This window comes from Heterodontus francisci, chromosome 2 (genome assembly GCF_036365525.1).
Source record: "Heterodontus francisci isolate sHetFra1 chromosome 2, sHetFra1.hap1, whole genome shotgun sequence".
Taxonomy (NCBI): Eukaryota; Metazoa; Chordata; class Chondrichthyes; order Heterodontiformes; family Heterodontidae; genus Heterodontus; species Heterodontus francisci.
Genome location: NC_090372.1, coordinates 175,116,480 through 175,142,656, shown reverse-complemented (window position 1 = coordinate 175,142,656; position 26,177 = coordinate 175,116,480). Strand labels below are relative to the sequence as shown.

The following is a 26,177-nucleotide window of genomic DNA, read 5'->3' as shown; positions in this document are numbered from 1 at the left end:
ATCATGAAAAAAACAAAATTGTAACCTCTTCACTATTATATATTTCCTTTAGACTGCATGAACCTTAGGAACATTTTTTGTTCTGGGCTATTGAACAATTTAAACTTTCCTTTTCTGCGTTTCCTTTGAGAAGGTTCAACTCTAAATGTGGGCTCCTAATTCAAATGATTTTTATTTTGGTTTGGTTCATGTGGGACATATGAAACTAAGCTTCACTCAGTTCAGAATTGAGACAAGAGCCGAGTCGAAGAGACTCAGGTCATTCAGTCACTGTGACTGGGATTTTATCTTGGTGACGGGGACTCGACCACTGGCTAAAACACCAGCGAGAGCCCCGGGTCACCTCCTCTGGGGAAGGCCTGCTGGATTACATGCCAATTAGGCACTTAAGTGGACAGTGGTGGGCATTCCCTGGGATTAAGGACCCTGGCAACAGAAGTCCCACCTGCTGAGAGCTGTCGGCCAATCAGAGGCTGACAGCTCTGTCATTGGGCAGCACCACCGCAGAGGCGGTGGCTGCTGCAGGTACTGGACTCACCGGAGGCACTGGTCCCAAGCCACCAGTAAGTCAGGGAGGGTGGGGTTTTGCAGGGGCGGGGGGGGTTGTGGGGAGGGGGCATAGGAGGGATCGGCAGCAAGGGCAGGGTGTGGCTCTCAGCGGGCCCCCCCACCTTCCTGATGCCGGGTCCCTCGATCAGACACTAAGTGCCTTTTAATGGGGGACCCCTCCTGAAGCCAGCAAGCAATCCCTACGGGTTTGCTTGGCGTGGTTCCTGTGCGACAACAGGCCCGCCTGCTGCTGGGCTAATACTGGCCATGGCGGGATGAGGCCCTTAATGGGGCATTAATTGCCCACTTAAGGGCCTCAATTGGCGGTGGGGCAGGAAGGCTGTTTACAGACTTAATTTGGGTGGAGACGGGGGAGAGCATAAAACTCCCCCCTAGTTTCTTCAAACTCGGCCTTTATTTTTAAAGTATTGTATTGGAACATCCATGACTATGTAGATGCCTAGACATCTCCTTACACATGTCATAGAAAAAAGAATTTTGGGAAATGTGTCTTCAAATCATAACCCTGTCCTTCCCCTCTCCCTCCCCCACCCCTCCCCCATGCCTTTAGTCCCCTATTTTAGAAAAACAACAATATTACTTTACTGTTCATTTGAAATATAATATGAAACACCTCATCTTTCTTTTTTGAGAGGTATTTAGGCTCCTCAAATAACAATGTTAGCAAATGTTTCTGCTCTGCTGTCAAGAGCAGTGACAGTTAGTGATGGCACAAACCAAGTGTCTTGTGGAGCTTCCTCAAATTTGCCAGGACTGGATCAAATTAAATCTCAAATGTCTTTGGAAAAATGTAAATCACTACCTAAGTATTGCCAATCACAGTTCAAATTTCAGAGTATGATGAAAGAGCACATAGCAGAATGTTCAAGAGTATTTAGTGGTTGAATGTCTCGTAGCCTCAGTCTGAGAATGGTGGCTTCACTGTAACTATTATTCTGCAGAATAAAACTGCAGAACTGTCCTTTGACAAAGGTGGACAGAAATGTAATGAGCTGTTAGTGACATTAGTACAAGCTATTCTCTCGCTCATCCAGATATTTAGCGACATAGAACTTTCCCTTAATGGTGGCAAGAGATAATATTAACCATATGTAGAAGGAATAAATTTCAGTGTAGTTGCAAGGCACATCACATTCCTGAGGTTAAAGAAAACGGGCAATCAGATCCACATGGCACTGTTGGCAAAATCAAAATGAAATTTGAAGTTCAGGAATAGAAGGAAAATGGATGACAGAACAGTATTTACAGTGTTTTGGATATAACATGTGATATAAATCATTAAAGAAAATGTGAATTGTGAGATAGTACAGAAAATCAATGGGGCACTTAAATGACGATTATAGTTTTCCCCCATTTTAGTTTTTGACTGAAATAAAAACAAAAAATGCTATAAATACTCAGCAGGTCTGGCAGCATCTGTGCAGAGAGAAGCAGAGTTAACGTTTCAGGTCAGTGACCCTTCTTCAGAACGGCAAATATTAGAAATGTGAAAGGTTATAAGCAAGTAAAGTGGGGGTGGGGCAAGAGATAACAAAGGAGAAGGTGTAGATAGGACAAGGTCACAGAATAGCTGACCAGGAGGTCGTGGAGCAAAGGCAAACAATATGTTAATGGTGTGTTGAAAGACAAAGCGTTAGTACAGATAGGGTGTTAACGGACTGAATATTGAACAGCAGCAAGTGCAAACATGAAAAAAAAGTGGGTAAGCAAACTGAACAAATTAAGATGAAATGAAATAAAATAAACACGAAAAAAATAAAAACAGAAAAAAGAAAAAAATAACTAAAAATAAAAGTAAAATGGGGGACCTGTCATGCTCTGAAATTATTGAACTCAATGTTCAGTCCGGCAGGCTGTAGTGTGCCTAATTGGTAAATGAAATGCTGTTCCTCGAGCTTGCGTTGATGTTTACTGGAACACTGCAGCAATCCCAGGACAGAGATGTCAGCATGAGAGCAGGAGGGAGTGTTGAAATGGCAAGCAAATGGAAGCTCGGGGTCCTGCTTGCGGACTGAGTGGAGGCGTTCAGCAAAGCGGTCACCCAGTCTGCGTTTGTTCTCTCCAATGTAGAGGAGACCACATTGTGAGCAGCGAATACAGTATACTACATTGAAAGTACAAGTAAATCGCTGCTTCACCTGAAAGGAGTGTTTGGGGCCTGGGATAGTGAGGAGAGAGGAGGTAAATAGGCAAGTATTACACCACCTGCGATTGCAGGGGAAGGTGCCATGGGAAGGGGACGAGGTGGTGGGAGTAATGGAGGAGTGGATCAGGGTGTCATGGAGGGAACGATCCCTTCGGAATGCTGACAGGGGAAGGGAGGGGAAGATGCGTTTGGTAGTGGCATCACGCTGGAGGTGGCGGAAACGGCGGAGGATGATCCTTTGGATATGGAGGCTGATGGGGTGGAAAGTGAGGACAAGGGGAACCCTGTCATGGTTCTGGGAGGGAGGGGAAGGGGTGAGGGTAGAGGTGTGGGAAATGGGCCGGACATGGTTGAGGGCCCTGTCAACCACAATAAGGAGGAATCCTCGGTTGAGGAAAAAGGAAGACATATCAGAAGCGCTGTCATGGAAGGTAGCATCATCAGAGCAGATGCGTCGAAGAAACTGGGAGAATGGAATGGAGTCCTTACAGGAGGCAGGGTGTGAAGAAGTGTAGTCAAGGTAGCTGTGGGAGTTGGTGGGCTTATAATGAATATTAGTAGACAGCCCATCCCCAGAGATGGAGACAGAGAAGTTGAGGAAGGGAAGGGAAGTGTCGGAGATGGACCATGTAAAGGTGAGAGAAGGGTGGAAATTAGAAACAAAGTTAATAAAGTTTTCCAGTCCGGGGCGGGAGCAGGAAACGACACCGATACAGTCATCAATGTACCAGAAAAAGAGTTGGGGAAGGGGGCCTGAGTAAGACTGGAACAAGAAATGTTCGACATATCCCACAAAAAGACAGGCATAACTAGGACCCATACGGGTACCCATAGCAACACCTTTTACTTGAAGGAAGTGAGTGGAGTTGAAGGAGAAGTTGTTCAATGCGAGAACAAGTTCAGCCAGGTGGAGGAGGGTAGTGGTGGATGGGAACTGGTTGGGCCTCCGTTGAAGGAAGAAATGGAGAGCCCTCAAACCGTCCTTGCGGGGGATGGAGGTGTAGAGAGATTGGATGTCCATAGTGAAGAGGAGGTGGTTGGGGCCAGGAAACTGGAAATTGTCAAAATGACGTAGGGCGTCAGAAGAGTCACGGATGTAGGTGGGAAGAGACTGGACCAGCGGAGAAAAGATAGAGTCAAGATAGGAAGAAATAAGTTCAGTGGGGCAGGAGCAGGCTGACACAATGGGTCTGCCGGGACAGTCCTGTTGGTGGATTTTGGGAAGGAGGTAGAAGCGGGCTGTCCGGGGTTGTGGGACTATGAGGTTGGAAGCTGTTTATTTGAGTTTTTGACTGGTTCTTACAGCTCAACAGATTATCGCTGATATCAACGAAATAGTCACTCCCAAAATATTGTATTTCAGTAAGCTTCGATAAAAATAAAGTTGACAATAAAGATACAATTATTTCATAACTGATTATGAGGAAAGAATCTTTATTCCATCTCGGGCTGTCCACAGCTGCTTTACGGATTTGTCTGGTAGCTATCTTCAGTTACATGGGGTAAATGTTCACCTTCACCGACTGGGTGGTAACATGACAAAGTGGATTGCCTGTCTGTTGGTGAATTTGCCTGCTTTTCACCCCACTGAAATCAATTGGGAGCATTCTACAACAGATGGGTGACCCTCTCCGCCAGATTATCGCCTGGGCAGCAGAAGTGAAAATTTACCCCCAACATTTCTGCAATGGACGCCAACCAATATGAGGAAGTTCAGTTATGTAGTGTAACCATATTCTTGCCAACTGTTCGTTAAGATGTGGAGAGGAATTTGATGCAAGGTCTGCAACTTGATGCCGACAATTAGGAAAATTCTGAATCAAGATCAACACAAAGTGGCCCTTGTTTGGGAGCTGAAATCAAAGACATACCACCCACCCTAAGTACAATTTATAAGAAGTACCATCCTAAATTAAACACCACTTATTTTAAAATCAAGGCTTTCAGAGAAACAGACAAATAAAAAGAAAAAATGTCTTACATTTTGAACTAAGTAGTGGGGGATCTGTCATTCAGAATAAATCTAATTATAATTTGCTGCTCTGGTTTACAATGCTGGTGGTAAAATTCATGAACTAGCAAACTATGGATTAACTCCATAGATTAAATACATATTTTTAAAATGTATGTAATGAAGTAACAGTGTGTAATATATGTTTAATGCTTGTTATTTTAAGCAAAGCAGAAAAGGATCTTGCCCCTTAGTTAGGTTTATCCAGAATTTATTTAATTCATTCATGGGATGTGGGTGTCACTGGCTAGGCAGCATTTATTGCCCATCCCTAATTGCCCTGGAACTGAGTGCTTGCTAGGCCATTTCAGAGGGCATTTAAGAGTTAACACATTGCTGTAGATCTGGAGTCACATGTAGGCCAGACCAGGTAAGGACGACAGATTTCCTTCCCTAAAGGACATTAGAATGACAGATCCTCATCGACAATGCCCCCCACTAGGTTCAAACATGAGTGCAGTGATCTAGTGAAGGGTTGAGATTGTGATTTACCAATGGACTTGATGGGAGGAGGAGAATACATATGTCACTGTCACTACTGTATGAACAATTTTAAAACAAATTAACAGTCAGGCATAGCAACTAAATGTACCAATGCAACAGCCCAAACTTTCTCCACAAGAAGTGAGAGAAAATCTTCACAATTTTTGCTTATTTGGCTCTGATTGTGTGAAAGCAGTATTTTGATCAGACTTACTAGGTAAAAAAAGAACAGTTGATGAGAGAGTCCTCCTAAAGTGCAAACTGACATTACAACAATGTCACGAGAATCTATTCGTGAGCAAGTAAATTGAACAAAATGCAACATTCAGTCCACTGGTGTAAAACCAATTTCCCTAGTCAAAAAACTTATAATAATCATTGTGCTGGAGCACAGAATGGGGTAGATCTTGACTTTGCGCAATTGGCAAGTTGGCAGCCTGTTAGACCTCTCTTCTAATTTTTATTACCATTGAAATGGGCTGCTGACTTGTTAGCACCTGTTTACACTATTGCATAAAGGAAAGATCTACCCCAATGTTTCTAAAGACATTTTAGAAATTAGTTTACAAATACAAGAGGCTTGATCCAACTAGTCAGCCGAACAAACTTCCTACAATGGGGTGGCACAGTGGTGCAGTGGTTAGCACCGCAGCCTCACAGCTCCAGTGACCCGGGTTCAATTCTAGGTACTGCCTGTGTGGAGTTTGCAAGTTCTCCCTGTGACCGCATGGGTCTTTGCCGGGTGCTCCGGTTTCCTCCCACAGCCAAAGACTTGCAGGTTGATAGGTAAATTGGCCATTATAAATTGCCCCGAGTATAGGTAGGTGGTAGGGGAATATCGGGAAGGTGGGGATGTGGTAGGAATATGGGATTAGTGTAGGATTAGTATAAATGGGTGGTTGTTGGTCGGCACAGACTCGGTGGGCCGAAGGGCCTGTTTCAGTGCTGTATCTCTAAATAAAATAAATAAATAAACTAACAACCCACCTAGTGGCCAAGGCACAGTGCTCACAGACTTCCACACAAAAAACATTGCAACAAAGGCAGTGTAGTTGCTCCTCTAAAACAGTGCTGACACCTGATCAAGATCTGAACCTAGTAATACTGTTGCCAATATTACCACATGAGCACTTGGTATGTTTGTATGACATGCCTCTGGCTGCTACTTTAGTAGGCACTAGCCTGTTTTTCTTAAATGGGTTATTGTCTCCCTTAAAATGTTAATTGTTCACATGGTAATACTGCAAACAGTAAGTTCAAGCATCTGATGTCTATGTATTCACCTAGTAACACTGGAAACATTGCCTATCTGAAACAGCCTGGAAACAAGTACAGCATTCAAGATCTCTATGGCTACAGACTTTGTATAATTTATATACCTCAAATTAGATAATTTTGTGGGATAAAATTTCACAAGAATGAACTTAAGGAGTTATTTTCATTTTTGTATGTGCCCATTGTATAGATATTTCAAAATAATCATAATGCTTTCATTTTTTGTCAGAAAAGGACAAACACAAAGGGATCAATTTTAACCCTGACCCCACCCTCCGCGGAAACAGGGCAGGTAGGTGGTTAACAATGAGCAGTTCATTTATCTGCTTAGAACTCAACATTTCCCTTAACCTTCAGGGTTCTGCAGGTGGACGAGATGTCAGCTTAAATCAGGTGGGTGTCTGATATATTTATATTATTCGTGGTCCTATGACAACAATAGGACCATAATTGTATTTTAACTTGGGTCTGAGTGGGGAAGCTGCCACCCTTAACTTTCCTACCAGGCTCAAGCCGATCAAGAGCTAGTAGGAAGAACAAAGAGGCCCTCAAGGTACGTGTAAAACTTTCTTTTGTGGGGACAAGAGGAGCAGAACCCACAAGGAAAGTTGCAACTCCTGCACTTCCCTCCCACAGGACCCTTCATGCCAATTACCAGCAAGCCTGTGCGTGGCAAATGCCATGCAATCTTTCTCTGTCAACAGTTGCCCTGTGCCCTCTTCCTGCCGTTCTGGGCAGGACGTGGACCCATAGTGTTCAAATGACACTCAACAGTTAAAATACGCCAGCCTGAAACTTAGGACAGAGGGTACATTCTGCACTTGCCTCACTGCCACCCACCACCCACTGCACACTATACCCACATCCCAACCCTTCTCTGAGTTAAAACTTTTAAAATTAAGGCCCATGAGAAAATTGCTGATTATCAAGACTATTGTCTTTCTCTCTGCCCACTGGTTCATTTCAGCCATTCTTGATTGTCTTGTGTTGGTCAATATGTGCTTTAAAATTTATGTGTCCACACATTAGATGTCCTAACTTAGGTCCAATATTCCCATAAAATTTCCTGTAATGTGCTACCCTAAAAATTGGTTATAGTTACTTGTCTGCATTGCATTAGCCCTTTTCATCAGATTCTGGTCCCAAAAAGGAAAGGGTGGGCCAACATAGAAAAGGAGAACAAATTAACAGTAACAGCTTCGCTTCAAAACTTCGCCCTGCAAGATCATCATTTTACTTAGGCAGGCCTCCTGTGTGTTGCCTTGGGGTTGCTGCTAAATTACTTTGATCCCCAAACAGCAGGCTGTGTATACTGAGTATACACTTGCCTCCCCTGTAGGTGCCGCATAAAAAAGCTGTACAGTAGGTTCACAAAATTTAATTTATGCATTATTTCTAAACAAAGAAAAGTAAATGGAAATTCAGCTAAATACATATGCCAACATGCATATTCACAGTGTATGCACAGAAATTATGCTAAATTGGGCTTTATGAGATGAAAAAAATTTTTAAATTTGTCCAATCACAAGAAATGAGGAGGTCCCATGTTTATGGTTGCAAGAACAGTTACAGTTCAGAGAGATATCAAAGTCCAATAATTACCACTGTCTTATCATTAAAAAGAACAAAGCTGCAGCACATCATATGAAAATATCAATTGAAAACTTAAATCATTGATCATTTGGTCTCCAGCATGGTCAGGTTGATATTTTTGAATGTTTTATCGGGTTACTTAATGATAATTGAAGAATTTCTGCAACATCAACAGAGTTGGTTTGGAATTCTTTCACACAAGTTACAATTATTAGGAAATTCAAAGCAACCTAAAGAAAACCAACACCAAACCAAGAAATGTTTCATACTGTCATTGTCACCTTTTTACACTGTTGGCTGCAAGATGATTTAAATTACTGACAATTTGAGTAAAACATATTTTTGAAGTTAACGTTATACCAAATAAGTTCTCCGAGCTATGATATCGCTTACTTTCCTGCTATGAATCTTCATTATTTGAGTTACTGCATTAGAAACATGATAAAGCTCTCAACAAGCAATTCCAGTAACTGGAATCTGAGTTAAATCTGACTTACGGACTACTTTCTAGCTGCATGTGCTAACATGGACGCCAAGATTACTTAGAAAAATGTATTAGTAGCATTTGAAATTGATCACAACTCACCTTGGAATGCTTTCAGAACTTCAAAACAATTACAAATTTGTTTCAGTGGGCAACAATTTTATTGTATTCAACATCCAGTAGCTTGAGTCTGAGACAATCTAAGTGCCTATCACTTTTCACTGGTGATATGTGTTTCCTGCGTTAACGGAAGTCTTCTAAATATTCAGTGTAAACCTTTATGTAAATTGGAAAGAAACCTCCAAATGCCACCTACTGGATGAGGTACAATATTAACTGCGATTGTTTCCCTTTAATTAAATCAATTTGTTTCTTGAAGACGTATTTTCTTTCCTTGCTTGTTATAATTTTATAGTCTCCTGGGGAAAAATTGGGCTCGGCAGCGTCCAATGTTTGGGCAGCATAAGTGTCATTATTATTTTGAAATGCATCCATGTGTGCACACTTCTGATGCAAAGTGTCCCAGGTGCCATCCTGGTAAATGCGCACACAGTTAATGCCTCTGGAAGTATGCAGAGCAGGCAGATTGTGATGTCAATCAGTGTACAATGCCAATTTGATACCAGCGCTGCCATTTTGCAGTTCATTGCCTCAGTTGACATCCTCTCTTAAGCTCATACATTAACATATGTTAAGCAGCAATAAGGCCACAACCACCAGTGCTATTTAATGAGATCATCAACTACTTACAGGTTAGTTTCTGGTTGATATTTTCAAGGTGTTGCTACAATTCTACATGTCTCTGGTACTTTCCATCGTTGTTTGCTGCAGCCACAACTCCAACCTGAGAGCAGGACCAAGACTGCATTGCCAGTGACTGTGAAGATGAACATGGCGGTGACTTTTATTTATGAATCCACCTCTTTCCAGACCAGCGCTGGAGATATTTGCAGAATCTCACAGTTTGTCTTGCACTGTTGCATAAGGGAGGTCACTGAGGCTCTCTATTCAAAGAAAAATGACTTCATTTCATTACCTCTTGTCAGAGACAAACAGGCGGAGTTAGCATGAGAGTTTGCAGGGTTTGGAGGCATCCCCATGGTGTAGGGTACCAGTGACTGCATGCATATTGCTTTGCAGATGCCACATGCCAACTCTGCCATGCACCGGAACCAAAAGGGGTTCCACACCATCAATGTCCAGCTGGTGTGTGACGATAAGCAGCGCACCATGCAGGTCAATATCCAGTATCCTGGCAGCAGTCATGATGCCTTCATTCTGCATCATCTGCTGTGCCAGCTGAATCTGAGCCACCATGGTAAACTGGGAGACAAGGGTTATCTGCTGACGACATGGCTCAAGTCCACAACTCACACACATGTGTGCAGCATGTATACAATGAAAGCCATGTTGCCACACAAATGTGATAGAGAAGACCATTGGCATGCTGAAGCAACAATTCCACTGCCTGGACCACTCTGGAGGAGTCCTACAGTATTAGGCTAAGCATGCCTCAAGATTCGTGGTGGTAGGCTGCATGCTGCACAATCTCGCCATCATGAGGTACAGCCCTTGCCCCGACCTATTAGATGAGAAGCTGAGGAGCAGGAGGAGGACGAGCAGAACGACTTCTTTATTCTTATACTCCAATCCCTTGCAATAAAGGCCAACATACCATTTGCCTTCCTAATTGCTTACTGTGCCTGCATGCGTAACTTTTTGTGTTCCTTGTAGGAGTGCACCCAAATCTCTCTGAACATCAACATTTAGAAGTTTCATATTTTAAAAAAACATTCATCTTTCCTAATTATATAACCTCATACTTCCTCACATTATACATCATCTGCCATCTAATTGCCCACTCACTTAACCTGTCTATAGATCTTTGCAGGCTCTTTGTGTCCTCCTCACAGCTTACATTTCCACCTACCTTTGAATCACCAGCAAATATTACTCTTCATCTCTTTGTCTATGTCATTAAGACAGATTGTAAAGAGTTGAGGCCCCAGAAGTGATCTTTGCAGCATTCCACTATTCACTGCCTGCCAACTGAATATGCCCCATTTAACCCTATTCTTTGCTTCCTGTCCATTAATTCATGTTAATATATCACCCCCAACTCCATGAGCCTTTATCTTGCCTATTAACATTTTGTATGACACCTTATCAAATGCCTTTCGGAAATCCAGGTATACTGCATCTACTGGCTCCCCTTTATTAACCCACTAGTTACATCCTCAAAAAACTCTAATAAATTTGTCAAACTGCAGGCTTTCTGGCAGGCTTCCCAGTGCACCATGCATTTCATAGTGTATACCCTTCTTCCGTAGCCTGGCATGCTGAAGGCCGCCTCTAAGTCCCCTGCAGCAGATCATGTGTGACATCACTCTCTGATGAGCTGGCACCTGCACTATACTTGCCCCCACCCTAGCAACAGTACACTTGTGCCCAGTGTTTCACCGGGATAGAATTTAGTGCGGCCGTTTAAGGCGGGTATGGTGACGCGGGGGGACAGAGAACTGCATTGGAGCCATCCGTCCAGAAATTCGATGCCGTGATGTTGGTTCTGGATTTCGTCAACAGCGGGAAAGCACCATGGTGGCATTGATGCCCAGACACGACGGGAGACTTTTTTGAATTTCTAAATTGCTCTTTTGAATGCATTTAAATATAATTTAATAAATATAATTAAATATAATTGCATTTTATGATAAGCTCTCGAATGTGTGAACGATGGGCGGCAGTCACATGCCTTCAGATTCACGACCATTAAAACCTGGCGGCACCAAGGCAAGAGGCCATATTGATGCAATGGGGAAGCTGTCCTGAGCATTGCTGCATAGGGGAAGAGAGGAGTTCGGAGGCCATTGTGCAATGTGCTGCTGTGGGCTATGCAAGGGCTTTCAGGGCCTCGGGGGCAATGCAAGAAGGTTCGATGTCTTGGGGAACTGCAAGGGAGTTCAGGCTCTCAGGGATCTGCTAGGGTTCAGTGTGGGTGTGGAAGGCTCTGCAAGGGTTCAGTGTGGGTGTGGGGGGCTCTGCAAGGGTTCAGTGTGGGTGTGGGGGGGGGGGTGTATTGGGTTACCAAACAGCTGTGTGATGTGGTTGTTCGGTCACACTGCTGGAACAAAGGGTAGGACATTAACAAGGTTGGCCTCTGAGCCCCATTGAGAGAATTGTCAAAAGCTCAGTTGCCAAGGCAGGGTCAACTCTGCATCAACAGCGATCTGCAGGCCCACAGGTCACCTAGCATGGGTCTCATGCATGATGAGGCGCCTCCAATGGAAGGAGGGCCAAGAGGCAGCTGCACCTGTTCGTGAAGCTCCACGACGAGAGCCACAGCAGCCTGCTAGATCAAGAAATGCCCATGTACACCAGAGGATGCACTGAACTCAGATCAGCTACCTCCAAATGTCCGAACGCCGTTGTCAACAAAGACTACGGCTCTCCAGGGAGGCCATCACTGACTTATATGCCCTGCTGTAGGATGAGTTGCAACCTAAAGGCTTTGGACATCACCCGTGCCACTGGCGCTGGAGATCACCTTACACTGAACATCAACGCATCTGTTTCTTTTCAGAGATCCACCGGGGACATGTGTGGGGTCTCCCAGGCAGCAGCTCACCACTGCATCAAAGAGGTGACCAATGCCCTATTCAAGAGGGCTGGCAACTGTGCACTACCGGACCAACCCTGACAGTCAGGCCACGTGGGCCATGGGGTTCAGGGCTACTGCTGGATTCCTTCAGATGCAAGCATGACAGTCTCCCCTCCTCTCTTTCAAGGCTCACTTGAACCTCACTGCTCACCAGAGAAGGACGAGAGTTGGGGTTGGGGGGGAGGGGGGGAGAAGTCTCTAGGCTCCTGTTTCTTCTCTCGCTTTGCCACTGCTGTGTCAAGCTCATGGCCAAGGGAGGTCTGCAGGTCTGCGTGCGTCTGTGTAATCTGGCTCTCCATGAGGGTCACCCCCCCAATCTCTCAATGGAGGAAGCCATGTGCTCACTCGCCTGAGATGTGGCAGCACTCATAGCATGGATGGACTCCTTGATTGTCCGCTCATGGTTGCGCATGGCCTTTGGCATCTCCACCATATGTCGCCTTACCTCTCTGTGCAACTCCAGCATGCCCTGTGCTATCGAAACTAGAGACTCGTTATCAACCTGGGGCTCAGCATGGACCTGGCCACCCACAGACCTCCGACTCTCAGAGGTCTCAGCTGTCTCAGCCTCAACCAGCTGATTGTGACCCTGATTTTACAACCGAGCAGGAACCCACTGATATGAAAGCATTTGCACTGATGGAAGGTGCAGGACAGTCATGGGATGTTGTTCCCTCTGAGTTGTCCTCCTCCTCAGAGGTGGACGACTGTCCCCTTGTAGCTGTGGTCTCCTGTGCACGCTGACCTGCATGAGAGAACATGCATGTGTGGGTTAGGCTGTGCAGATCTCGTCATGTCAACCATATGTTATGTGGTTCACCATAATTAATGAGTATGTCGATGGAGGCCAGTCCTCACTCTGTTGCACAGGGACTCCAGTCTCCCCGTCCAAAATTGCATGACCGCCCTAGGTCTTCACCAGTTCCAAAGCCTCTTCCTTGGCCATGGTGAGAGTATGCAGATCAGGGACTCATCCTCCAGTCCAGGCCATTTCCCTCCTATTGTGGGTCCTCTTGTCCTGTGAGAGGAAGGATGGAGATAGTAGAGATTGGCAAAGAGATTAACATGACGGTTCTGCTAGTGTCATACTCTCGTCCCCTCCTGGGGGATCTGATATCTCCCATGCTGACATGCTGTCAGGGGAATTAATGGGGGTGAGCTATGAAGGAAGGTAGTCTGTGGCCAAGATGCCTCCATGCATCTGTCCTAACCTCGTCCCTCTGCCATCACTGTAATAGTGCTCCCCTCTCATGTTGTGCATCCTCCTGTATAGTCACATGCAATCTCCAAAAAGGTGAGTGGTATGGAGCACTCACTTTGGCAAAAGCAGGAGGTCAGTTGCATTAGGTGACCCCATGGCTGCTAACCTCCTCTGCAATCTCTACCCAGGCTTGCTCGGTTGGGCGGGAGAAACTCATCCTCCTTTTCTCTGCTGGATAAACACTCAACCTTCTGCCTGCTGGATAAACACCACCCCCATTTCTCTGCTTGAGAATCGCTATTCTTCAGTTTCTCTGAGTTCCCTAAGAGCGACGGGAAACTGCAGGAAACAAGCAGGGCATAAAGAGCCCAGGAGATAGAGAAATAGAGAGTGAGAGTTCCTTCAATGTGGTGGGAAACTGAGAGCTGAGCAGGGCATAAAGAGCCCAGGAGAAAGAAAGAGAGAATTCCCTGAGAGCGGCGGAAAACAGCGGGAGCAGAACGGGGCATAACGAGTCCAGGAGACAGAGCAAGAGTTCACTGAGAGAGCAGCTGGAAAGGGTGAGAGATGAGTGGGGCTAACTGCCGCTGCTGCTGCTGCTGCTGCTGGCAGTCTGTAGGTTCAGAACCAGCATTCAGAAAGAAAAATTGAGGTGTTACATCACAGGAAAGTAGGTAGATGATTGGCTGGTGAGTATTTCCGAGTTATTTTATCTAAACTAGGGAATAAACTGGTGTGTCTTATCTTTCTTTATTTTTAAAGTAAGGTTTATTACTACTAATAAGGTGTATTAAGTATGAGCAGAGTTTATCTGTATTAATAAGGTTGATAAAAATTAGTGAAGTTTATATTTATTTAGAGATACAGCACTGAAACAGGCCCTTTGGCCCACTGAGTCTGTGCCAACCAACAATCACCCATTTATACTAACCCTACAGTAATCTCATATTCCCTACCACCTACCTACACTAGGGGCAATTTACAACAGCCAATTTACCTATCACCTGCAAGTATTTGACTGTGGGAGGAAACCAGAGCACCCCACGAAAACCCACGCGGTCACAGGGAGAACTTGCAAACTCCGTACAGGCAGTACCCAGAATCGAACCTGGGTCCCTGGAGCTGTGAGGCTGCGGTGCTAACCACTGCGCCACTGTAGTGAGGTTATTAAATAATAGATAAAGGAACGGCAGGACTGCTTGAACCTCAGGAGTGCACATCCTGTTCTATGTGGGAACTCCAGGATACTTTGAAAGATTGGAAGAGCACAAGTGACAGGAGATTCAATAGTCAGGGGAACAGACAGGCGTTTCTGAGGTTGCAGACATGAATCCAGGATGGTGTGTTGCCTCCCTGGTGCAGGGTCAAGGATATCACCGAACGGCTGCAGAGCACCCTGAAGGGGGAAGGTGACCAGCCAGCAGTCGTGGTCCACATTGGTATCAATGACATAGGTAGGAAGAGGGATGTGGTCCTGTAGAAAGAGCTTAGTGAGCGAGGTAAGAAATTAGCAAGCGGGACCTCAAAAGTAGTAATCTCCAGATTACTCCCAGTACCACGTGCAAGTGAGTATAGAAATAGGAGGATAGTGCAGATGAATACATGGCTGGAAAGATGGTGCAGGAGGGAGGGCTTTAGATTCCGGGGACACTGGGACCAGTTCTGGAGAAGTTGGGACCTGTACAGGCCAGACAGGCTGCACCTGAACATAGCTGGGACAAATTTCCTTGCGGGGCGATTTGCTAAAGCTATTATGGAGGGTTTAAACTAATTTAGCAGGGGTGTGGGAACCAGAGGGAAATATCAGAGGGGAATACCAAGGTGCACAGATTACTGGAAGAAATTACACTAGAGTAGGGAATAGTACGTTATTAGGTGGGGTCAGAGTAAGGGAGAAAGTAATAAAGTCTAAATCAGGGTTACTGTGCATGTATGTGAATGCACAGAGTGTTGCTAAAAAGATTGGTGAGTTACAGGCGCAGATTGACATGTGGAAATATGACATTGTGGCTATATAATGGAGACCTGGCTCAAAGAAGGGCAGGACTGGGTTAAATATTCCTGGAGACAAAGTGTTCAGAATACCTCCACAGCAAGTTGCAAATAGAACCAGACAACCCTACTTGGTCTGGCCTGCGTGTGACTCCAGTCCTACACTATGCAGTTGATTCTTAATGCCTGTGGGACACTAGGAATGGACTGCAAATACAGCTTTACAGTGTTGCCCACATCACAGGAACCAATAAAAAAGAACAAGTTTTGTTTTTAACTTTCTTTCTACCATCTTGCTCATTCACTGCCTTGGACAAATGTATAGAAGGCAGTACAGACACAAAGCATACTCGAATATTTTGCCAGTGTCATGAACATGTGCAATGACAAATGATATTTTTTTTTAATCTGTTGATTGGACACCTGAATTAAACTTTAATAAGAAAGCAGGAGACAGAAAACTGATTAAAATGATCCCTGCTAGCAGCTAAATGGCCACCGCAATTTGCATAGAAGTACTTCACATACCAAGATATCAAGGTGAAAAAAAATGTCTGGTTGATCTCCCACCAGAACAATGGCATGCGAATTTTGAATGAGCTACCAGTCTTACTTCCATTAACAAGACATTCAAAGCCATCTTGGAGCATTAACACTGGTGTAGATGAACCTCAAAGGGTAAACACTGGAACAATGAGACCTGAGAGAGATTGAAATTCTTAGACTTGAACTAACTTATATGCAAAAGAGAGAATACACTGGACCATCATATGACAGACTCTCCATCTGTGTGAAAACTTGTTTTTCTTCTCTTAACAGCAGACAAACACCTGTTTTAGACCAGTGCAGGATGCAAGTGGGTGTCTGTCTCTCTCTCTCTCTGTTTCCAGGCAATCTGGGAAGTTCAAACCCTGCCTGCGGGCTGCAAAACATGCAAGTCTATCTTTGCTGCAGACAGAGACCCCGGGGAGAAAAACAACTACATATCTCCAAGAAAGCCCTGAACCAGATGGCCAACTCCTCTAGCCAGAAGCTTCAGGATCACAATTTCATCCAGAAGATAAATGAATTACCAGACTCCTCAGATTGTATATTCTTTTATTTGTTCTGGACTCTAATTCAACCAATCTATTCTTCTTTGCTTTGTAACCTATTTGTGTGTGTATGAGTCTCATGTGTTTTTGTGTGTGTGGAAGTTGGAGATAGCTTATTATTTTATTTAGATCGGGCTTTTGTTTTAAGTACAATAAACTAACCTTTTTCTTGTTTAAACTCAAGAAAACTTGTCCGATTGGTTCTTTTATGATCATAGTACATTTTAAAAAATTCATTCAGGGATGTGGGCGCCGCTGGCTAGGCCAGCATTTATTGCCCATTCCTAAAAGGGATAAAAGAGTTGAACACTCCATAAAAGGGTTAAACACTCACTGAATTGGTAAGCACGTCCACTGTTTAAAAGAAATAAACCCCATTGTAGTCAAACAAGGAGGGACAACACGGGAGCGTTTTGACCCCTCCTCACCAGATCATAAGACCAGGTATGCTGTTTCAAGCGGTGTCTTGCTATCAGTATGTCAGAATATATCTACATGCTGAAGAGGAAGAAGTGACAGAAATCAATGTCACCTTGAACTGTGCGGCTCATGGCACCCGGTGTCAACTACTGGTAGGAACTTGCGCAGATTTATCTGCTCTAGGGAGTCCAACTAGTGAGTTGCAGAAGAGCATTTTGTCAATCACTAAGCATGAATGAGGAGGAACATGTGGAGATGGAATTAGCTGATACACATTCTGCTGCTCAGAGATCCAGCTCAATGGTATCCTTCAGCTGCTGATCTGAGGAGGCAGTAAGAACAAGGCATATCTACAAATGCAAGTTGGTAGCCCACAAAACTGCACTTTATGCAGTTATTTCAGAATGAGGCAAACACGCTGTACAATCTATGAAAGAGTCCATGGCCCACATTCATGCAGTGCTGCAGGACAATTCAAGTGAGCCCTGAGAGAGAGTACAGCTACTTCAGAACACTGCTGCACCATCTCCCTTGGCTGGGTCGTACGCTTGGGCATAGCTTCCACAATGGTTGATCTGACTAGGGCTCTAGAAACTCTGCGTTCCAACCTACAGTCCTCTGTCTTGTCTGAATTCACCATGTTGGGAATCAGATTGAGGCAGCTAGAGCACAATGCCACATTGCTGTCCAGTGGCTGTTCCCACACAGATCTCTGGTCATGCTCAGAGAATCCTCAACAGCAGAGGAATAGTAAGAACTGGCACAGATAATGGAGATGCCTCTCATTGCAAAGTTGCATAAATAATACCCATTCATTCCAACTCAAATGACTTCAGATGTGTCAGAAACTGTACAGATCCAAGCAGCCAGCATATCAATTTCTGTGGTGCCTGGAATTGCAGAGCCATCTACTGGCAAAACATAAGGATGGACTGAATCACAAGAGACAGCTGGACAGCCACCCAGTTTATTTCCTCCTCCTGCACCACACTTAGAAGGAGCACGTGGTTAGGAGATCAGAAGAACTTTCACAGATCAGTGGATATGTGGAGATGACTCCTAGCGAAAACAGTAAGGCTAGGGACCCGGTGACCTTCATGCCTGGATCCCTGATAAATGCTCCTGGTAGGATAAGCTCTGTGTCAGGAGTGTAAGTTTGTAAAATTCACTTAACTGTTAACTCCTTCAAAAAGAGCTGGATGAATATTTGGTTAGGGAAGAGCACTGAAGGTTACGGGGTAAGTGTGGATAGACAAGTCAAGGGGAAGCACACCTTTTATTAAACCTTTTGCTGGTGGCTACGGGGATTGTTGAGCAATCCTGCCCAGCTCATCGGGAATAAATTTTGTGGAGGCGTTAGCTCCCTTATTTATATTGAAGTTTAAGGGATGCCTAAAGAGTGGGGCTCAAGAATCTAGCAGGCTGTCCCACTGCTAAATTGGTGTGCTTTGTCCCCGTTTTATGCCTCAAAAATGGCCACAATGCATACCAATTTCTATCCCCTGAGTCTGCCATCTGGCCCTTTAGGTCTGCTCTGCCATTCAATAAGATCATGACTGATCTTCTACCTCAACTTCACCTTCTTGCACTGTTATCATATCCCTTAATTCCATTTGTTATGCTCACGGAAGGAGCAGTGATGTAAAATAAAATGAACTGGAGGAATTATGGAACAAAAGCCAACTGAACTGAGCTACAAGAAAATGGACACATTTAGGCTACAGACAAGATGGAGGAGAGGTCTAGTGACCCCCACCGTACTGTCAATGAACAAGCCTGTCTGCAGAAATGAAACTCACTAACTGCGTCTGAATTAGCTTTTGGTAAAACGCATTGAAATGGAAAGAAGCCCATTTCATGTTAATGACTCCTACCTAAAGGAATGCAACTAACAAAGTTCTGTAGACAGACTGCCTCCACAGCCCAGACCAAGATGAATAGGTGTAAAGTAGCACCATTGTAACAGAATGGTCCCCATCCAGATGCCAACAGATAGCAATGGTTTCCATATCCTGGACCATTGTGTAGTCACATCAGAGAAGATAGCCCTTTATCACCTGACAGAGACTCAAATATGATGATGTTTTACCTTAAAAGAGAGAGAGAGAGAGGGCAGATTAACCAAAGGCCACAGATTAACCAAAGACCACAGATTAACCAAAGACCACAGAAAGCCAGTTCTAGCCAGAGGCTTTGAGATACGGTCCAGCTAACCAGAAGAACCCTGTTGAATAGCAACTCGAACAACCAGTGCAGCAGAGAAACTGCAAGATGACTTTGAGATTCTCCATCTGTGAAAGTAAACCAGGATTCACACCACCAACTTTGGGCTCAGTTTGAACCATAGAAAACTACAACACTTAAGTCACTTCAAGACCAGGAACACTCAGGCCTGCAACACCGTTATAAAATTTCCTCCGGAAAGAAACTCTGAAGGTTTTTAAGCGATGGACACTTGTGCAGTAATTTGGACTTTAATTTCATCCTACCCTTTTCTCTCTCTCTATCTATCTATTCTTGTGTATGCATGTGTGTGCGAATGTGTGTGTGGGTGAGGTTGCAACCATTTCGGGAATTGTTTAAAATAAATAATTATCTTTCTTTTTTTAAAAACCTGTCGTCTGTCTGTTTATTTCACCCTAAAAACATTCAGGGACCAACACACCATTTTAAATACACTATCTACGGTCAGTTGGGAGGTGAAAAGTGGAAGCCACTCACATCACTTACTACCTGTCTGTAATGCCTTATTCCGAAAATTCTATTGAGCTCTGCCTTAAATATACTTAATGATTTTTATATCATTTTACATCAGCCTCCATATCCAAAGGATCATCCTCCGCCATTTATGCCATCTCTAGCGTGATGCCACTACCAAACGCATCTTCCCCTCCCTTCCCCTGTCAGCATTCCGAAGGGATCATTCCCTCTGCGACACCCTGGTCCACTCCTCCATTATTCCCACCACCTCGTCTCCTTCCCATGGCACCTTCCCCTGCAATCACAGGAGGTGTAATACCTGCCCATTTACCTCCTCTCTCCTCACTATCCCAGGCCCCAAACACTCCTTTCAGCGATTTACTCTAACTTCTTTCAATGTAGTATACTGTATTCGCTGCTCACAATGTGGTCTCCTATACATTGGGGAGACCAAACGCAGACTGGGTGACCACTTTGCAGAACACCTCCGCTCAGTCCGCAAGCATGACCCCGAGCTTCCGGTTGCTTGCCATTTCAAAACTCCCCCCTGCTCTCATGCTCACATCTCTGTCCTGGATTGCTGCAGTGTTCCAGTGAACATCAACGCAAGCTCAAGGAACAGCATCTCATTTACCGATTAGGCACACTATAGCCTGCCAGACTGAACATTGAGTTCAATAATTTCAGAGTATGAAGGGCCCCCCATTTTACTTTTATTTTTAGTTAATTTTTCTTTTTTCTTTTTAATATTTTTTTTGTGTGTTTATTTTATTTTATTTCATCTCAGTTTGTTCAGTTTGCTTACCCACTGTTTTTTTTTCATGTTTGTACTTGCTGCTGTTCAATATTCAGTCCGTTAACACCTTATCTGTACTAATGCTTTGTCCTTCAACATGCCATTAACATATTGTTTGCCTTTGCTCCATGACCTTCTGGTCAGCTATTCTGTGACCTTGTCCTATCTACACCTTCTCCTTTGTTATCTCTTGCCCCACCCCCACTTTACTTGCTTATAACCTATCACATTTCTAATATTTGCCAGTTCTGAAGAAGGGTCACTGACCTGAAACGTTAACTCTGCTTCTCTCTCCACAGATGCTGCCAGACCTGCTGAGTATTTCCAGCATTTCTTGTTTTTATTTTATATTCATATTTCTGTAATTGCAAAATATTGATAAACTAGATCTGCTCCCTTTTCTACTTAAACTGCGAACTATTATTTTAAGGTCCACTTGAAAATAGAGTCAAAGTTTTGATTTACACTGAAAAATAGGGTGATAGATAGACAAAAGTGTCCCCAACGGATTTATGTTGTTTCTTTGGAGATTCCTACCGAAGGCTGTCCATTGTATTTTCAAAGTCTTTGTGTATAAAAATTCTGCAAGATGGTGCTTCTATCCTTCTATGTCTAACTAAGCCAATGAACCAAAAAGCAATGAGATTTAATCTACCACATGTAATGGCTTCACTACAGCATCCGAATGTAAATTTTCCAAAAAGTAATTTAATATGGAGGAGGGTGTCTCACTCTGAAGTCCAGTCAGGCTCTGACACTGGTCTTACACCATGTAGGTAATTTTAAACTAATTCACCAGGCGGAAAATTGTTATTCCAACTAACTGCCCAGTTTTACTTTCCATGGTGTTCATTGGATGGAATGTAAAACAAGCAGCCAATACAATCCATCAGCTTCCCTTCGGGCGGGTTATATTAAAATATTCTCCCATAACTTGAGCATTGGCGCGAAGCACTACTTCTTTGTACCAACCCCAAGGTTGTACTGTAAATGAAACTGAAATTGGCATTGACTTAATCAAACATTTTTTTAAAATTGGCATGATTTTTTCTTTAATTTAAACAGAGTTAAATTAATAACTAAAAAATGTAAAACCGCTATACCAAAATTTCAAGCTGGCTGCATTTCATAGTCTCAAAGCACTGTTTTCAAGAGACTCCACTGGTGGTGGGTATGGGTCTACAAAACAGGCACTCAATCTTCTACATCCCATTTCCATCATGCTGAATTTTACAAGGTGTGATTTTTGGGACAGAGTAAAAGTCCTGTGCTGAACACTTCAAGACTTTTCCACTCCTAGCATGCTTTCCACCAAATAAAATTGGCACAGCTGCTCAACTAGACTCGTGTGCCTTGGGAAGGATTCTTTTAAAGGAAGTTTGCTGTTGTTGCAGTTACTAATACAATTCTTTTTATTCTTTCTTCTCTTACTCACCCACTCGCTCATTTCAGACACACAGCTATACTCAGAACTACAGCAGCATACAGCATGATATTTTGCCATATCAGCTCACCTTCTGGTAGTAGTGTAAGATACATTTTCTTTTTATCCTATAGGTGTCCTCAAGGACGAGCCCATTGTAGCAATAACTGCCCTCTCTCCAGCATCTCACAGTATCCTTGGGATGGAAATCTCTTGCGAGGCAGTCCTGCCACATGTCCAGCTGTAGTGGCTATGCCAGGGGCCGGAATATACTGGGCTCTGACCTTCTCTGTTAGTTTTCATGAAGTGTTGTTGAGGTGGAACCTCCTTCAGCCCCAAACAAGGTCATCTATTTCTGTGTTGGGTGGAGGGCATGACTGGGGACACCCAGGCCAGAAGTATTCTTGTCCCTGACCTAGGAATGTGTTGAGCTATGACCAGGTGAGAAAGGGGTCTAGGGTTCCCTCTCAGCATTCACCTGGTCTTACCGTAACAAGGTTTAATTTTAAACGCACCGTTTTTTTAGCTCCCCCTCAGTGAATCCTTTGCCTTTCCAAGGCAAAGAAACCAGCCAAACAGGTTTTCTTAGGTTTAAAGAAAAAAGGTTGAACTTTATTAAACTTAAACTGTAATTCGGTTAATGCCTATGGATACACTAGGATGCATATGCGATGCATACATGCAGGGAGACAAAGAAAAGAGCAGAAAAAATAACGTGGAAAAGCCTGAGGCAATATCTGAAGAGGTGTTTTGTTATGGTTCTTTGAGCTCGCTGTAGAGTCCTTGATTGTAGGTAGATCTTGCTTTTCGTTGGGGCTCAGTATTCTTCTAAACCTTGTTCGCTGTAGGAGATTTTTCTCTCTTGGGGTTCATGTGGCTTCAGTGGGTTTGGAGTTCCATGAGAAAGAGATGGGAGCAGACAGACATGAGAGGTCTTCTTCAGTCCAGGAACATTCTGCAGTCTCTCATTTCAAACTGTTTGTACAATTCAGAAAAACCCAGGTTGCCAAGCAGGTTAGTCATGTGACTAGCTGATCTGACCATGTCTGTTTGTAGATTCCCTTGTCTTAGCTGACCCTGGAATGTCTCTTCTTACACACAATACCTGGTGCTCAAAGTCCATTGTGGAGTAAATTGGAGCAGGGAATAGTCCCTTTTGTCCCTCCAAGCATTGTCTGTTAGTATGCAAATGTTGTTTCCAGCCACGGCTGATCTGTTTAACAAGTCAATTCCTCACTCCAGCAACAGTTTAAAATCAATGTTCATATGACAAAATTAATATGCCTCATTCTTGGCAGGTGGAGGGGTCTAGCATGACAGTGAGAAGAGGCAAACCAGTCTGCTGGTTGAAAGCATCATGCTATGCCACCCATTGCCTCTTTATAAAGGTGGCAAAATAGAAATTCTTCCAGGCAAATCTTCAGGAATGCAAGCCAAGTCTCAGGCCTGGACTCCACATGCATTTCTTACTGTAAGAACAGTTCCCTTACATTATGTGTCATCTTGTCCTCCAAGCAAAGAAGTAGGCCTTGGATTTCTGTAGGGACTGTCCTGAGCACCTGCTGTAACTTGGATGGAAGATTGGCAAAACCCCAAGAGAAATTACATAAATTCAATAAAGGAAGATTGTGCTTGACAAATCTGATAAGAGTTCTTTGAGGTAGAGACTGATATTGTGGACGAAAAAATTGCAGACGATGTGGTGTTTATAGAATTTAAAACTTGGGCACTGCTAATGGTGTACACGTTTGCATATGAACATACAAATTAGGAGTAGGTGTAAGCCACTCGGCCCCTCGAGCTTGCTCCGCCATTCAATAAGTTCATGGCTGAGCTGATTTCTCCACATTACCACCTACCCCCGATAACCTTTCACCCCCTTTGCTTATCAAGAATCTATCTACCTCTGCCTTAAACATATTCAAAGACTTTGCTTCCACTGCCTTTTGAGGAAGAGAATTCCAAAGACTCACAACCCTCTGAGAAAAAAAATTTCTCCTCATCTCTGTCTTATATGGGCGACCCCTTATTTTTAAACAGTTGCCCCTAGTTTGAGATTCTCCCACAAGGGAAAAATCCTTTCCACATCCACCCTGTCAAGACCTCTCAGGATTTTATATGTTTCAATGCACCAAGGCTCCTTAGACAGCACCTTCCAAACCCGCGACCTCTACCAACTAGAAGGACAAGGGCAGCAAATGCATGGGAACACCACCACCTGCAAGTTCCCCTCCAAGTCACACGCCATCCTGACTTGGAACTATATCGCCGTTCCTTCACTGTCGCTGGGTCAAAATCCTGGAACTGCCTTCCTAACAGCACTGTGGGTATGCCTACCCCAAATGGACTGCAGCGGTTCAAGAAGGCAGCTCACCACCACCTTCTCAAGGGCAATTAGGGATGGGCAATAAATGCTGGCCTAGCCAGCGACGCCCACATCCCTGAATGAACAAAAAATAAATCAAGTCGCCTGTTACTCTTCAAAATTCCAGCAGATAGAAGCCTAGCCTGTCCAATCTTTCCTCTTAGTATTGCCCGCCCATTCCAGGTATCAGTCCAGTAAACCTTCCTTTGAACTGCTTCCAATGCATTTACGTCCTTCCTTAAATAAGGAGGCCAGTACTGTACACAGTACTCCAGATGTGGTTTCACTAATTCCCTGTATAGTTGAAGCATAACCTCCCTATTTTTGTATTCAATTCCTCTTGCGATAAACGATTACATTCTATTAGCTTTCCTAATTAATTATGTGCAGTACCTGCATACTAACCTTTTGTGATTCATGCACTAGGACATTAGGATTCCTTTGCATCTCAGAGCTCCACAATCTCTCACCATTTAGAAAATCTGCTTCTTTGTTATTCTTCCGGCCAAAATGGACAATTTCGCATTTTCCCACATTATACTCCATCTGCCAGATTTTTGTCCACTCATTTAACCTATCTATATCACTTTGTAGCCTCCTTATGTCCCCTTCACAACTTACTTTCCTACTATCTTTGGGTCATCAGCAAATTTAGCAACCATACCTTCGGTCTCTTCATCTAAGTCATTTATATAAATTGTAAAAAGTTGAGGCCCCAGCACAGATCCCTGTGGCACACCACTCATTATATCTTGCCAACCAGAAAATGACGCATTTATGCCTTCACACAGTTTCCTATTAGCTCGCCAATCTTCTATCCAAGCCAATATGTTACCCCTACACCTTGAGCTTTTATTTTTTGCAATAACCTTTGATGTGGCACCTTATGACATGCCTTCTGGAAATATAAGTACAATATATCCACCGGTTCCCCTTCATCCACAGCACATGTAACTCCCTCAAAGAACTCCAACAAATTGGCCAAACATGATTTCCCTTTAACAAAACCATGTTGACTCTGTCTGATTATGTTCAATTTTTCTTAGTGCCCTGCTATAATATCTTTAATAATAGCTTCTAACATTTTCCCTAAAACAGATGATAAACTAACTGGCTTGTAGTTTCCTGCTTTCTGGCTCCCTCCCTTTTTGAATAAATTGCCCTTATTTAAGTTTAAAATATTGGTCTTGGACCCACTCTTCTTACCCTCAAACTGAATGTAAAATTCAATCATATTATGATCGCTGCTACCTAGGGGCGCCTTAACTACAAGGTCATTAATTAATCCTATCTCATTGCACAATACCAGGTCTAGTATAGATTGAGTTCTGAAGAAGGGTCACTGACCTGAAACGTTAACTCTGATTCTCTCTCCACAGATGCTGCCAGACCTGCTGAGTATTTCCAGCATTTCTTGTTTTTATTTCAGATTTCCAGCATCCGCAGTATTTTGCTTTTAATCTAGTATAGCTTGCCCTCTGATTGGCTCCAGAACATACTGTTCCAAGAAATTATCCCAAAAACATTCTATGTACTCCTCATCTAGGCTACCTCTGCCCATCTGATTTTTCCAGTCTATGTATAGGTTAAAATCCTCCATGATTATCGCTGTACCTTTCTGACAGGCTGCCATTATTTCTTCCTTTATACCTTGTTCTAGTGTGGTTAACGTTATGTGGCCTGTACACCACTCCCACACGTGACTTCTTGCCTTTATGATTTTCATCTCTACCCAAACTGCTTCTACATCCTAGTTTCCTGAACTTAGGTCATCCCTCTCTATTGCACTAATACCATCATTAATTAACAAATGCACCCCTCCACCTTTTCCTATCTTCCTGTCCTTCCTAAATGCCGTGTACCCTTCAATATTCAGGTCCCAATCCATGTCACAAATGTGTTTCCTCTTGTATGTCAGAAACTTTTTCTTGTCTGTCCCTGTGTCTTGCTTCTAATTCTTCCTCTA

At 43.7% G+C, this 26,177-nt stretch overlaps 2 protein-coding genes across 2 annotated transcripts in view; one reads left to right on the top strand and one right to left on the bottom strand.

Moving 5' to 3' along the window:
- The window catches only part of apbb1ip (amyloid beta (A4) precursor protein-binding, family B, member 1 interacting protein), a 156,288-nt gene extending 147,488 nt beyond the window's left edge, over nt 1–8,800 (bottom strand). The window contains exon 1 of the mRNA XM_068013909.1: nt 8,665–8,800. The gene's annotated coding sequence lies outside the window, so the exon portion shown is untranslated. The remainder of the gene's footprint in view (nt 1–8,664) is intronic.
- The window catches only part of nell3 (NELL (neural EGFL like) family member 3), an 81,952-nt gene that overhangs the window by 5,184 nt on the left and 50,591 nt on the right, over nt 1–26,177 (top strand). The window contains exon 2 of the mRNA XM_068013901.1: nt 6,715–6,777. The gene's annotated coding sequence lies outside the window, so the exon portion shown is untranslated. The remainder of the gene's footprint in view (nt 1–6,714; nt 6,778–26,177) is intronic.